The sequence below is a fragment of the Dromiciops gliroides genome, chromosome 3, assembly GCF_019393635.1.
Source record: "Dromiciops gliroides isolate mDroGli1 chromosome 3, mDroGli1.pri, whole genome shotgun sequence".
In the NCBI taxonomy this organism is placed as follows: domain Eukaryota; kingdom Metazoa; phylum Chordata; class Mammalia; order Microbiotheria; family Microbiotheriidae; genus Dromiciops; species Dromiciops gliroides.
The window spans coordinates 511,805,661-511,820,761 of record NC_057863.1 but is presented as its reverse complement, the minus strand read 5'-3'; the positions used below and the strand labels follow the sequence as shown (position 1 = coordinate 511,820,761).

The 15,101-nt window shown below is 38.2% G+C and overlaps 1 pseudogene; it reads right to left on the bottom strand.

Annotated features, from left to right (window-relative positions):
• Positions 1–2,585: 2,585 nt before the first annotated feature.
• Positions 2,586–3,078, bottom strand: LOC122746062 (annotated as a pseudogene).
• Positions 3,079–15,101: the final 12,023 nt, after the last annotated feature.

Here is a 15,101-nt window from a genome sequence, read left to right as displayed (position 1 = left end):
GGAGAGAGAGGTATAAACCCTCCCTGCTCCCATCATGACACAACTTGTGAGTAAGCAACCCTGGTTCCTTCCCAAAGAAGTTCTCATCATGGGGAATGAATAACTGGAGATTTGTTCAACTTAAAGTTGTGAATTCAAGGATGTCTATTTCAATTTCCTCCTTTTTCATCATCAATCAAGAAGAATTAAGAACCTACTAACATTTAGAATCTACTAGAATAAGATTAAAAAGACAAAGAAGGAAATAATCCTTATACTAAAGGAATTTACATTCTCAATGCATTAGTGACAGGGACATATATAACTATATATACAGAATAAAGAGAATAATTACAAATACAATGTAATTAACTATATGGTAGTTTGCAAAGGAGGGCACTGGCATTTGGGGATGGGGAGGAATCAGGGAAAGCTTCATGTAGAAGATGATACTTGATCTATCTATATCTTGAAGAAAGAGAGATTTTAATGAGATGGAGGTGAGGAGGAAGTGCATTCCAGTCTGGGGGATGGCAGTAAAAATGCAATGAACAAATAAAATAAAAATCATTTTTTAAGCACTTACTATGTGACAAGCACTGAGCTAAGGGCTGGGAATACAAGTAGAAAAACTTGCTCTAATTGTGGGAGACAATATATTAAAAGAAAGTTCAGTTCAGGATATGCAACAAGGACTGAATGTTCTAAGAGTGCAGTCACTGTAGTATGGAAAGGTCTTAGGAATAGGCAGGATGACAGTACCTAAGACCTGTAGGATATAGGAACAGAATGGAAGTTAAGGCTTGGAAGACCTTAGGATGCAGGGCAGATAGTAAGGTCTGGTGGTCCCCCATCTCATGAGATGGAGTATTTTCATAATCTTCCTAAGACAATTCTTTTTTTTTTTTTTTTGGTAAGGCCATTGGGGTTAAGTGACTTGCCCAGGGTTACACAGCTAGTAAGTGTTAAGTGTCTGAGGCCAGATTTGAACTCAGGTACTCCTGAATCCAGGGCCGCCGGTACTTTATCCACTGTCACCTAGCTGCCCCTTCCTAAGACAATTCAAATGGAAGCAAATCAATTTCTTGGCATGGTACTGTTAGCCGAACCAGGTTTGACAGGTATACAACAATGAGGTCAGCACAACAGCTCTGAAGACCTTCAGTTTGCTCAGCAATTTAATACCTCTTCTCTCCCATTCTTTCTTTGGAGCTTTCCAAACACTGAGTTTGCTCTGGCAATGGGTACCTCAGCTTTATCATGTGTGTACATCCCTTGGAAGTATACCGCCAAGGTAAGTGAACTTATCCAAAATTTCTCCATTTGCTCTAACCAATGGTTCCATGTGTGATGAAATAATGAGATTTAGCAGATACTCAAAGACCCACCTGGAGATTAATCTAGACTGATTGAATCAAGTGAGAGTGATTAACTGCTGATTAGCCTACTTCAACTTAACTGGATTGTAATCACACCTTCAGAACACCTTCAGAACCAATGGATTTGGATGACGACAACCAATCAGCTTGAAGCAGTGTGTAAGGGCTGCCTCTGTTCCAGACCTATAAAAAGTTTCCACACTCAGCTTGCTGGAGAGAGATCGTGATTGAAGCAGGCTTGTGGCAGAGAACTTGAGGAAGAACCAGACCAGGCTGGAACTCTAGGCTAAATAGGCTTTTTTCTTAACTTTCTGAACTCCATGGGAAGATCTGTATGCTTTAATAAATGTTTAATGCCCAAGGACTGGTGCTAAAGCTTCTAATTTAAGGCGACCACAATTTAGATTTTAAACATCACACGTGTAAGGATGGTATGGTGCTGGCTGGTGGAGAAGCTGCGTTTTCTTGGTGTTAACTGTTAGGCCAAAATTAGCACAAGCAACAGAGAATTATGTATTAACTCTCCTTCCACTTTAGTCTTGGCTTATAGACTTTTCAAGTTAAATAATCACAGGAGCAGCTAGATGGTGCACTAGATAAAGCATAGGCCCTGGATTCAGGAAGACCTGAATTCAAATCCAGCCTCAGACACTTGACATTTACTAGCTGTGTGACCCTGGGCAAGTCACTTAACCCTCATTGCCCCGACAAAACAAATAAATAAGTTAAATAATCACCATCAGCACGGCAGCTGACTTTAATGTCATTTTCATCCTTCTGACAACATTGCTGAAAACAATGACTGGGAAAGCATAAGAGCATCATCCATTACCCAGAACCCATACATGATGCTATCATGAAACTGACGTGCAATACTGATAAACTTCTCCTGTCAACCAATTTTTTTTTGGCCACTGCAGGTTTTACAGGTTTATTTGCAAATTAATGCAAAATAAACTGAATAGAAATTAAAATATTGTTTAAGGAAACATTGTAAAGTAAGAAATTCTTGGTATTACATGCCTTATATAATCTGTTTCAAACCATACAGATACACATCTTTACATGTGTCACTGTTACAAGACAATAAACAAATTTTAACAGCTAAAACATTTTTAAAATACACCGAGCTTATGAAGGCTCAAACAAAACTTGTAATGTTGTGTACATGCTCCTGTCAAATGAAGGCTTACTTCCTGTACATCACTCCTCTTGAAAGCTGATGATCTATTTCCTTTCATTTGACCTAGAGCGATTATGAGACCTGGAAAAGGAACGAGAAGGCTTATGATTTCTCTGTCGTGACAGTGATCTCTCTCTTCTTCTATCTCTTGAATATCTCTTGCTCCTGCTTTGTGAAAAGCCTCTTCTTCATGATGATCTGTGGCGGGGTGGAAGACTTCTTCTCGGATAATCATCCCTTGGACAAAGACCCCAAGAAGATGGTGGACCATGATTATGACTCCTTTTCTCACCATTCCACAGTTCCACCCTTACCCGACAGCCACAAAGTGCCCTTCTATCTATTTCTCTAACAGCATCAGCTGCATCTCTGGGATCTTCAAATTCAACAAACGCAAAGCCAGGAGGATTTCTTGCAACCCATACTCGGGAGCGGTCCATAATATCCAAAAGCTCACACCAATTCAGTCTTGTTGCCATTGTTACTGAGGTTACCTACATAAACCTTATAATCCAGTGGACAAGGGTCACCATGCATCTTGGGTGCTGTGGCTTAATACGTGGGGATCCAACTGCCACTGCTTAACCGGGTTTTTCCCCCTCCTCCCAGCTCCATCCCAGCAGAGCTTTTGTGCTACTCCCCCTCATGTCCACAAAATGGCTGTCAACCAAATTTGGCCATGATTTTTCATGAGTCCTCATATCAAAGGCCTTGAACAGACTGACAAATATTGTGTACAGTTCTCTGTTGTGCTACTGACATTTCTTCTGGATTTGTTGGGCAGCAAACGCCAGATCAACAATCCTTTAGCACTTTTTGAAGGCACACTGGCTCTCAGGTAGATGACCGTCTTCCAGGTGAAGGTCAGCCTACTAAAGAGGACTCTAGTGAGCTTGCCAGGAATGACTAAGAGAAAGACCCCTCCTTTAATTGTCAGAGGACAATCTATTTCCTTTTCCTTTATAGAGATGGACTGAAAGCATCCTTGAACTCTTGAGGAATAACCTCCTCTTGCCATATATCAGAAAATTTCAGTCAGCTTTTGTATGAGCAGTGAATTCCCTTTCTTGTAAATCTCATCAATTTTCCACACAGGAGGAGACTAATGGCATTCAACGCCTCTTCTTCAGTTGGACTTTTGGCTAGAGAGGGATTGACTTCAACCCAAGGTATATGGTCAGTGGCTTCAGCTTTGATTGATTATGGTCTGCTGAGAATTTTATGGAAGTATTCAGCCCATCTCTCCAGTACCATGTCCTTATCACTAATCAATATGGCTCCATCAGCATTGAGTGGTCAAGATGCATCATAAATCTTTGGTTCATATATAGCCTTTAGGGCATCAGCATAAAACTGCATTTTTTCTGTGTTCTTACTGAGCCAAGAATCCTGTATCTCTCTAGGTTTCACTTGCTCTTTACTTTTGATGAAGTTATATGTTTCCTTCTTAGAGATGCATGGACAATCCTGCTTGTAAACCTTGTGAAGTTCTTGTTTTTCACTTGGCAGCTTCTGAATTTCCCCAACATGTTCATCAAACCGATCTTGATGTTTGAGAGTATTCTGGCTCAGATGAATAAATGTAGTGCTGAACACCAAGTTTTTGAAAGCTGCCTAGTCCTTTTCTGCTCCACTCTTGCCAACCATGTGTTAGTTCAGCTTTCCCTTCATGTTAGAAACAAATTGTTCCCACAAGGAGAAGTGTTATAAACTATTGACATTGTCTTTTGGTAGTTGTCTTGCCTTTAGACCACTGCTTTTGTTGAATTCACATGTTTAGCTTGGAGAGGATAAGTCTATGATCAGTCTAGCACTCTGCACCACACATCACCTTTGTTACTCTCACATCTTACAAGGACAGTCTATAAAATGTCAATGTTTGCTGTGGGGGTGAATCCACAAAGTTTTATTATGTTTAGGTAAATGGAAGACAGTGTTGGTAATGAGAAGGTCATGAAATGCACAAATCTTCAGTAGTAAGTGGCCATTGCTGTTTCTGATTCTATTCCTCCCAAGGACTCCCTACCAGTCTTCCAGATTCAAAGACTGAGTCATCTCTGACTCCTCTCTCCCTCACCTCCTCTATACTATCTGTTGCCAAAATCCCTCAATTCTTCCTTTAAAAGTTTATATATTTGCATTCCTTTATATTCCTACTGCAACCTCCTTTATTTATCTCTTGCCTACACTATTGAATTAATCTTCAAACTGGCCTTCCCGTCTCTGATTCCTCTCCTTTCTCATCCATCCTCCGTAGGGCTGCCTGATTAATCTTCTTAAAGCAATCCTTTGATTATGTCTTTCTCTTGCTCAAAAACTATTGCTAGCTCTCCATTGTAAACTAAAAAAAAATGCACGGATCCTTCCAAGTTGGCATTTAAGAACCTTTAAAATTTGGTGTCCACCTATGGTTTCAGTCTTATTTCTCACTGTTCCCTATGTGCCAGTCAAATGAGATTACTCACCATTACTTTCTCTTCCCCACCTTCATCCATTCATTCACGTGCTTTTCTCCTACTGAAATTCCCGCCTCCCTCCATCACCTCTGACTATAAAAATCATTCCACATATTCAAGGACTAACTCAAATGCTTCCTCCTCCAGCTAATCTCCCCAGCTAGAAGACTGATTCTATCTAATTAGAGTATTCTGAGGCCTCCAAATCATTCCTTCCTCCTCTGGACATCTATATAATTTTGTATGCATCTTTCACATGGTACTTACAACATAGAGTCTCCTCTGTTTTTAATTTTAAATTTGCCTTATCTCATCCCAGGTGCACCAAAATATTTATGGCAACTCTTTTTGTTGTATTGAAGAACTAGGAAAAAAGTAATCATTAACTAGAAATTTTAGTACATGAATATAATGAAGTATTACTACACCATGAGAAGTGATGACTATAAAGAACACAGAGAAGTATAGGAATCTATATCTGAGCTGATGCATGTTGTAGTGAGCAGAACCAGGGGAACGATATTCACAGTGACTACAACAATGTAAATGGAAAGAAAAGAAAGTAAAACTGAATTCTATATAATTTAAATAATCAAGATTAGTCTTGGAGAAGAGCTAAGGAAGATGAAACTCTTTTTGTTCCCCTTCCCTCCCAGCCCCACTAATTCTTTGCATAAGTGGAAAACTATGATCATGGAACATGATATGTATTTTCAACTCATCGACATGTCAGTTAGTTTTGCTAAATTACATATCTTCCCCTTCTTTATTTTTGTTATAAATGCTCTGAGCAAAGGAAGGTATTATAAAACAAAATATTTCAGTTTTTAAAAGTAGAACTGGCCATATATCTTCACTAAATAGTAAGATCCTTGAAAACAGGGAGTCTGCCTTAACCATCTGGAAAAAGTCTGTAATAGTAGGCCCATGGCTGAACTAAGGAGGTAGCTTTCTCTTCTTACCAGGTTTGGATCTCCTCAGTTCAAAAATGACCTATCCCTTAAAGGGTTAGAACTCACACCAAAATAAGCATCAGATCTGTCCTAGAGCTTGAAAAGCAAAAGTTACAATTTTTTCCTCTGACCTTCAGGGACAGCTGAGTCATTGTCAAGAAGATGTATTGAAGCATCATAGATTTGGAGTTAAAATGGACCTCAGAGGTCATATAACCCCCTCTTAATAACTTCTCATTTTACAGATAAGGAAACTAAGGCCCAGAAAAGTGATTTGCCCAGTCTTAGTGCTCAGCCTGAAAAAGCTAGAATTAGTAGGAAGGTCACAAGAAAGACATGGTCATAGAATGTTTACTCTATATTTTTTCTCTTCTCTAAGGAACAGAGAAAAAAAACTCGTAGGCAGCACTTTCCCTCTGTCTCTGACTCCATGCCCAGAATCTGGTATTCTTTTTTCATTTTCATTTTCAGAGTCCTGGTTTTCTTTTCTGGGAAACAGAGCAGCAGCTAGCACCAAGGGATGATCTCAACTTGTTTTATGTACAGGAAATGCTTGTCTGTTCATGTGCCATTGGGGTTATTATTAAAAATTATATTCTCTAATTTGTAGGAACCATTTTAGATGAATTTACATGCTTGTATTGCCTAGAAATTTTCCCCAAAGCCTATGTGCTAACAAGGCCTCATTAAATACTGTCCTTCCATAATAAGAGCTGTTGCATCGTCTTGTTTTTTAATTGAGTGAGATCCAGCATACTAGAGCACTCTACATATTACTTGCTAAAATATCCCAATAGTATATTTTCTAGAAATATACAAAAATATCCCCAACCCCATCCCAGAAAAGATGCTATTCTCTCATTTCCCCACCTTCTTCCTTGTCTTCAATACCTCTGATATAAAAAAAACATTATTGTACCTTTTTAAAACTTCACCAAGGGGGCAGCTAGGTGGCACAGTGGATAAAGCACCAGCCCTGGATTCAGGAGGACCTGAGTTCAAATCTGGCCTCAGACACTTGACACTTACTAGCTGTGTGACCCTGGGCAAGTCACTTAACCCCCCATTGCCCCGCAAAAACAAAAAACAAAAAACAAAAACAAACAAACAAAAAAACTTCACCAAGATGTCCAGACAATGTCCCATCTCTGTATCCCTAAATCTCTTTCTGAAGCAATATTACTAATAGTCTGGCACAGAATGCAGGCATAGAATTTTAAAAGATTGAAGTATTGACACGGTATAACCTTGACCTCCCAGCTTCATTTGCCCAAATGAAGAATTGACTCTGCTACAAATTTCACTAATTTGGTGAGATATTTTTTAACTTAGTTTTGGAGAATCCTGGGGAAAGGAAGCCAAAACCAGTACCATTAGGTGACACTTGGGAGGAAGAATCACAGGCAAGGTTGAGAAGTATGTCCACGTTGGATACCTGCTGTTTCCCTGAACCCTCATTCTATGAGCTGTTACCACGGAAGAGCATTTGGAGTTGTGAGAGCTCAGAGATATCACCAAGAGCTGATAGTAATAAGCCCATCGACTTACTTTCCCAGTGTCGATATTCTAGGTGAGGAAAATGCCCTCGTCAAACGCCCAACTCATCTGAATACTGTCTCTCCTCCCTTCCAGTGATGAGGAGGAGCTAAAATGAGACTGCAATCATAAGTAAACTAGCTTATATCTTCTAGCAAGACTTATCAAACTGTTGCACCCCAAATGCCCTGGGGGCTAGTACTCTCAGGATCTGCTACATGCTGGACAATAGGATACCTGGAAGCTGAAACCCACCGATTAACGACTTAATTTTTCTGAAGAGAAAGTATTTAATGAGGTATTAAATTCTGGGCTTACTAATGAATAATACATGTATACTTGATACCTGTAAAGCACATGGACCATTAGGTAAATTTTCTAGCCCAGGATCAATGTACAAATCTATCAAAAATTATTCAAAGAAAACAAAAAAAATACAAATAGCTAGGGGCGGCTAGGTGGCACAGTGGATAAAACACCGGCCCTGGATTCAGGAGGACCTGAGTTCAAATCCAGCCTCAGACACTTGACACTTACTAGCTGTGTGACCCTGGGCTAGTCACTTAACCCTCATTGCTCCACAAAAACAAAACAAAACAGATAGATAGGTAGATAGATAGATAGATAGATAGATAGATAGATAGATAGATAGATAGATAGATAGATAGATATGTAAGTAGAGCGTTGATGTGGGTTTTTTAAAACTGCTTCTCTTTATCTCACCCAGGCTGAAAATGCAATGGCCGCTCATAAATCTAATCCTAATACCTATTAGAATTGAAGCTTAAATGGGTTCCATTTTTTTTTTTTACCTGGGCTGGATTCCCCCTCCTTAGGCGTCCTGGTGTCTATCTGCTACTAGGGGCTTACCATATTGATGCTACACAATTGGTGGATACACAATTGGCGGATACACAATTGGCTTTTAGTCCTACTTCAGCTCAGAACTCCTGAATTCAAGCAATCCACTAGCTTCAGTTTTCCTAGCAGCAGGGTCTAATAGTATATTTAATATTTTATATCCACAGCCCCCCACATATGAATCCCTCATATATGCAAAATATGAAGTGATTTTTGAGGGGCACTAATAGCTGAGGGGATAAAGAAAGGACTCTTAAAGTAGGTGACACTTGAATTGAGCCTTGAAGCAGTTTCTAGAGACAGAGGTGAGGAAGGAGCACATTCCAAGCACGTGGAACCCTCTAGGCAAAGACACAGAGGTGGGAGATGGATTATCATGTATAAGGAACAACAAATAGGATAGTTTGTCTAGAATGTAGAATGCACACATGAGAACGAAGTGTAATCAGGCTGAAAAATGTAGTGGAGATAGATTGTGAAAGACTTTGTCCTTTGTCAGAGGAATTTGTATTTTGTCATAGAGATAATACAGACAAGACAGACAGGGGAGGGGAAGAATGATAGGATGGTGAAGTCACATGGTCAGATCTGTTTTTTAGGAATATCATTTTGGAAACTTTGAAGAGAATGGGTTATAAAGGGAAGAGACTGGGTTCAGGGAGACCAATTGGAAGGTTCCTGCAATAGTTCAAGTAAGGAGTGATGAGGGCCTGAACTAAAGTAGTTGTTCTAGGAGTAGAGAGGAGACAGATGCAAGAGATGTTAAGGAGGTAGAATTGACAAGACTTGGCCACTGTTTAAGTATGGGGCACAGAAAGGCATGCTTCCATTTATATTCCTTCCAAGGAGGATTCAGATCTGCTCAACTGTGCCCTCTTGAGGCTTGAAAGTGACACTGTAATTTCTACATTCCAAGTTTTAAACAAATTAATGAAGGTTTGTTTTCTCTTTTTCCAAGTGTGGGGGCCAAATTTAATATAGGGAGAGTTAATTGAGTGGCTCGCCAAAATGTTGGGGTCCTGGAAATAATGAGGAACCTCTAGGTCCAAAGCTCCCTCCCCTCCGAACTGCCTTTTTAGATATTTCTCCCAGGCTAATAAGAAAGGAGCCTAACAGCCTCTTTTCCACAAACAAATCAGGTTTTATTAATGGGAATAAAATAAACAGCAAAGGTGAAATTAATAAAATCAAAGACAAGGAAATAGGGAAAAAGAAATATGGATAATCCCCCTAACTCTAACCTAAGTCTATACAATCCCCAAATTCCCTTCCAGTTCAGCTAATTCAAAAGAGCAGGGCTCATATGTTAACTCACCACCTGGGGTCCATAGCTTCAATGGAAAACAGATTTACAGCCAGGGCCCATAGGACAGACTGCCAAGAAAGAACCTCTTTCTGCCCGCTCCTGCAGCTCACACTACTGGAAGGAAAATGTGCTCCCCTCAGCAAGCATTTACTCTTCCTCACCCAAAAGTGGAGGTCCTTCAAACTTGATTGGAGATTGGTTTCTCCTGCTGACATCAGCAGCATATGTCACTCAGAACAGGCCAGGTATGGCCCATCCTATTTTACCACACAAGGAAAAACAATATCATACCTAGGAGATCCTGCCCTATTCACAATAGAAAAACACTTTTGTCTGTGAATGATTGAAGATCACTCTTTCCTGAGACTTATTTTCTTGGCTGGAACCAAGTCAGGGCCCTGTCATTCTATAATACCCCATTACCACCCACAACTACCAAGTTTAAAATATCTAGAAGGTAATTTGGCATCAGTTGTTCATGATGATATTGCTAAGGTTGGAATGGAAGCATCCTTTCAAGAAATGCCCTATACTGGTGGGTTCATGATGACTCCAGTCATCAAGTCTACCACATCATGGCTAAATATGCAAGCCTCCAAAGAACAAAACACACACAAAAAAATAGGCAAGCCTCTAAGATTTTTGTAATTGTCTTTAAGCATTACAATATGACCTACATAATATGTGAAGCATATTCATGATATGACCTATCCCTTAAAGGGTTAGGTTCATTCATTTCAGAAGAATTAAAATGACACTCTTGAAGGCAATGGAAAGATGGTGGGCACAAGCAGGCTGCAATATATTAATAGAATGTAACAACTGGCATGGAATGGATGGAAGAAATGGCATGTTGGATATTATATAAGGTATGTCTGCTTGGAAAAGGAGATAAGTTAATAAAGCTGTGACAGTAAGTGTCCAGACAAACAATAGAATGGGATAGCACTATCTCCAAGATTTGTTGTCAATAGTGTCTGATTCTTCTTGACCTCATTTAGGGTTCTTTTTACAGCTCATTTTATAGATAGGGAAACTGAGACAAATAGGGTTAATCAAATTGATAACTAATAAGTGTCTGAAGCTGGATTTGAACTCAGAAAGATGAATCTTCCTGATTCTAGGCCTGGCACTCTATCCACTGGGCCAGCTAGATGTCCCATCCCCTATGATGCTAAATAACAAAAGAAAAGCTTCAGTTGCTTGGGTAGATCTTCTGTATATAACTTAATGAGAAAATGTAGAGAAGATCCCTTCTCTCATGAGAGGAGAAGGCAAAGTAAGTGTACCCACCCTGATAAATCTATTAATCTTTCAAAGATGAAGGCAAAATATTAATAATTTTTAAAATAAATATTTTAATTTCCCCCAATTACACATTAAAACAATTTTTAACATTTAATTTTTTTAATTTTTAAGTTCCAAATCCCATCCTTCCCCTCCTCCCTCCCTGAGACAGTAAGCAATCAGATATAGGTTATACAAGTGCAATCGTGTAAGCATTTCTGTATTAGTCATTTTGTACAAGAAGACTCAAATAAAAGAAAAAGAATAAAAGAAAGAAAGTGAAAAATAGTATGATTTAGTCTTGTGTTCAATCAATATCAGTTCTTTCTCTGAGGTCAGATAGCATGCTTCAACATTAGTTCTTTGGGATTGTCTTGGATCATAGTATTGCTGAGAATAGCTAAATCATTCACATGTCTTCATCATACAATATTGCTTTTACTATGTATAACATTCTCCTGGTTCTGTTTACTTTTCTTTGTATCAGTTCATTTAAGTCATTCCAAGTTTTTCTGAAACCATCCTGCTTGTCATTTCTAATAGTACAATAATATTCTATCACAATCATATACTACAACTTGTTTAGCCATTCCCCAATTGATGGGCATTCCTTTGATTTCCAATTCTTAGCCACCACAAAAAGAGCTACTATAAATATTTTTGTACAAATAGGTCCTTTCCCCTTTTTGGGGGTGTCTTTGGGATATAGTAGGGGTATTGCTAGATCAAAGGTATGCACAGTTTTATAACCTTTTAGGCACAGTTCCAAATAGCTCTCCAAAATGGTTGGATCAGTTTACAGCTCCACCAACAGTGCATTAGTGTCCCTGTTTTCCCACATCGCCTCCAACATAGATCATTTTCCTTTTTTTGTCATATTGGCCAATCTGATAGATATGAGGTGGTACCTCACAATTGTTTTAATTTGCATTTCTCTAATCAATAGTTACTGAGAGCATTTTTATAAGACTATAGACAGCTTTAATATCTCTGTCTGAAAACTTCCTGTTTATATCCTTTGACCATTTATCAATTGGAGAATGATTAGTATTTTTCTAAATTTGACTCAGTTCTCCATATATTTGAAAAATGGGGCCTTTATCAGAGATACGTGTTGCAAATTTTTTTTCAGTTTTCTGCTGTCCTTTAAATTTTGGTTATATTAGTTTTGCAAAAACTTGTTAATTTTGTATAAACAAACAAAAATATCTATTTCACATTTTGTAATGCTTGTCTAAGTTTTCTTTGGACCTAAATTCTTCCCTTATTCATAGATCTGACAAACTTTTCCATACTCTTCTGATCTGCTTATGGTATCACCCTTTATGTATAAATCATATATCCATTTTGACCTTATCTTGGTAAATGGTGTGAAATGTTGAGACAAATACACACACATATAACATATATAGACATACCCAGTTTCTGCCATACTATTTTCCAGTTTTTAAATATTAACAATTTAAAGAATACTTTGTGGTTTACATACATTACATACATATCAAGTGATTTACATACATTAATATAAGTATTATTATCCCCATTTTGCAAGTGGGGAACTGAAATTCATAAAGAGTAAGTGACTTAGAGGGCAGCTAGGTGGCGCAGTGGATAAAGCTCAGGCCTTGGATTCAGGAGAATCTGAGTTTAAATCCAGCCTCAGACACTTGACACTTATTAGCTGTGTGACCCTGGGCAAGTCACTTAACCCTCATTGCCCAGCCATAAATAAATAAATAAATAAACAAACAAATAAATGAATGAATGAATGAATGAATGAATGAAAAAAAAATTAATAAAGTGACTTGCCCATGTAAATGGCTAGTAAATGGTACCGGTGATATTAAACACTAATCTGATTAACCCTGTCTAGTATTCTTGCTACTATTCCACAATACCCTTTTTTTTTTTTTGGCGGGGCAATGAGGGTTAAGTGACTTGCCCAGGGTCACACAGCTAGTAATTGTCAAGTGTCTGAGGCCAGATTTGAACTCAGGTCCTCCTGAATCCAGGGCCAGGGCCACCTAGCTGCCCCCACGATACCTATTTTTTATATTGGCTTTTATTCCCTGCTGGAAAGATCTCACACACATACCCCAATTCTACTTTTACTGATAGGAACACTCTTTGTACCTAGGTGATTAAGTAAAACAAACCATGCACATTACAATCTATTAATATATGAAACTTTATTAAATAGGGTATTAGATAGAAATTAATTACTCTTTTATACTTATAGTTCCATCAAAATTAAATCAATTTAAAAGAAAAAATATATCAAAATAATTTGCTTGTTCTAAGGAAAAAAACTTATGAAGAGTATTACATACACAAAAAAGGACATTTATTATTGGCATTACTCTAAATTCTAGTTAAGTAACTTCACAGCATTCACAGAATTTGTTCATGAACACCATGCTATCACATTACCTATTAGAATACATTATATCTTTTTTTGTTCTTGATTAAGTGGTACTGAGATGAAGATAATTAAGGTTCCCTGATTGACATTAGATATTCATCTAGTAAAGAACAGAACCAAGAGTTACTCAGGTACTGTTAAGATTTTCTGTGTTCTTATAACTATCTTAAATTACTTTTCTCCCTGCTTTTCTCCCTAACCCCTAGATGCAAAAGAATATGCATAAAAGATCCCTCCACCAAGATTTATATTTAAATATTCCTCAGTCACCCCCATATTTGCTTGATCTACTCTTAACTTAGATTAACTACCAGTACACTTAACTGCTTTGCAGTGAGTTTCTTGCCCTCAGTCAGTAATGTTTTATTAACCTAATGGCAAAGAATGTTGCTTTTATCTGTCTTACTTATTCCCTAATAGTAGGGAATAAGGGGCAGGGAGCGGTTAGTTAGTTATGAAACTGGGTGGGCCTATAAAATGTCAATGCTTATCTGCAAGGCTGTTGAAATAAAAGTTTTTAAAAAGTAAAAAAAGTCCCTTCTTTCTAGACACGCCCTTCTCCCGACTGCTTCCTCTCATCTCTTCTTTCCCCTCCTTCCCAAAGCTCCAGTTTTAAAAACATATGAAATCTATGGTTTTGTCAGAGGTCAGTCAGATAGACAAATTTCCTTATAGTGTTTCTCATACTATTTCGATCTCAATAGAAGATGGAGCTTTGGAATGATCCCCTAAACTGAATGGAAAATCAGATTCAAATGTTCAGTACTGAACTCCTCTGCTGGGCAGCAACCTTCTACTTCTGAAATTCCCACTATAGTTTGATTGAAGCCCCCTATGTTTTGCTGCACATGGAGGCCAGACTCAACAGTGGGAGGACCTGGCCTATTATTTCACAGATTCTAAAAATCCTACTTTTCTAAGTATAAATATGAAGTTGATTTAAAAAAAAATACAAACCTTGCTACAGAAATATATTGTCAAAACATCTAGTATTAAAGAAGTTTGTAAACCTTCAAGTATCACTAAAAGTTTGCAAAAAACAAGCAGCAATGTTTAAAAACAAAATAAAACCAAAAAAAAAAAACCCTGATAACCTTACTTTTGGTAATTAACCAGTGTACAACCTGTTGGTGTAACAAAAGAAAAAGGAAGATTAGGAGCACCAGCTTATTGAGCAAAGAAGATTCATTATTAGGTCATATTCTGCCAGCAGATGCTTTAAAAAAATCCTTCAGATTCAGTAGGTAGTGAATTTCCTTGAATAGCTTAGGGAACAGTGTGGATTTGGGAAAAATCAGGGCCATTTCATTGGGTTGCTACAGTGCTTCCTGGTACTTTGCAAGGGATGTTAATCACCCAGGAACTAAGTCTGATGGCCAACTAGGAAAGCTTGATTTCTAGAGTAGGAAAAATAGAAAATGGAAACATCTTTCCAAATGTCCTTCAGGTATCTTCACTTAGAGGACAGCCTTGGAGTGGACTTTTCTCGGCTGAGCTATTATCTTGTTTGTGTGCGTGCGTGCGTGCGTGTGTGTATCCCTGAGAATTCATCAAAGCCCATTTCAAAAAATAAAAACAAATTGCTTTGAGTTAGTTATTTTTTGAGGGAAGACCAGTCTAGGATACAGTATTTTGTCACTGTAAACTTTGCCTTATATAATCATGTTGCACTGGCTTTCCCTCCATCTAAGGGTGAGGTTTGACACCTTTTTCTGCATGCTAGCTGATGAAGGGCAGGT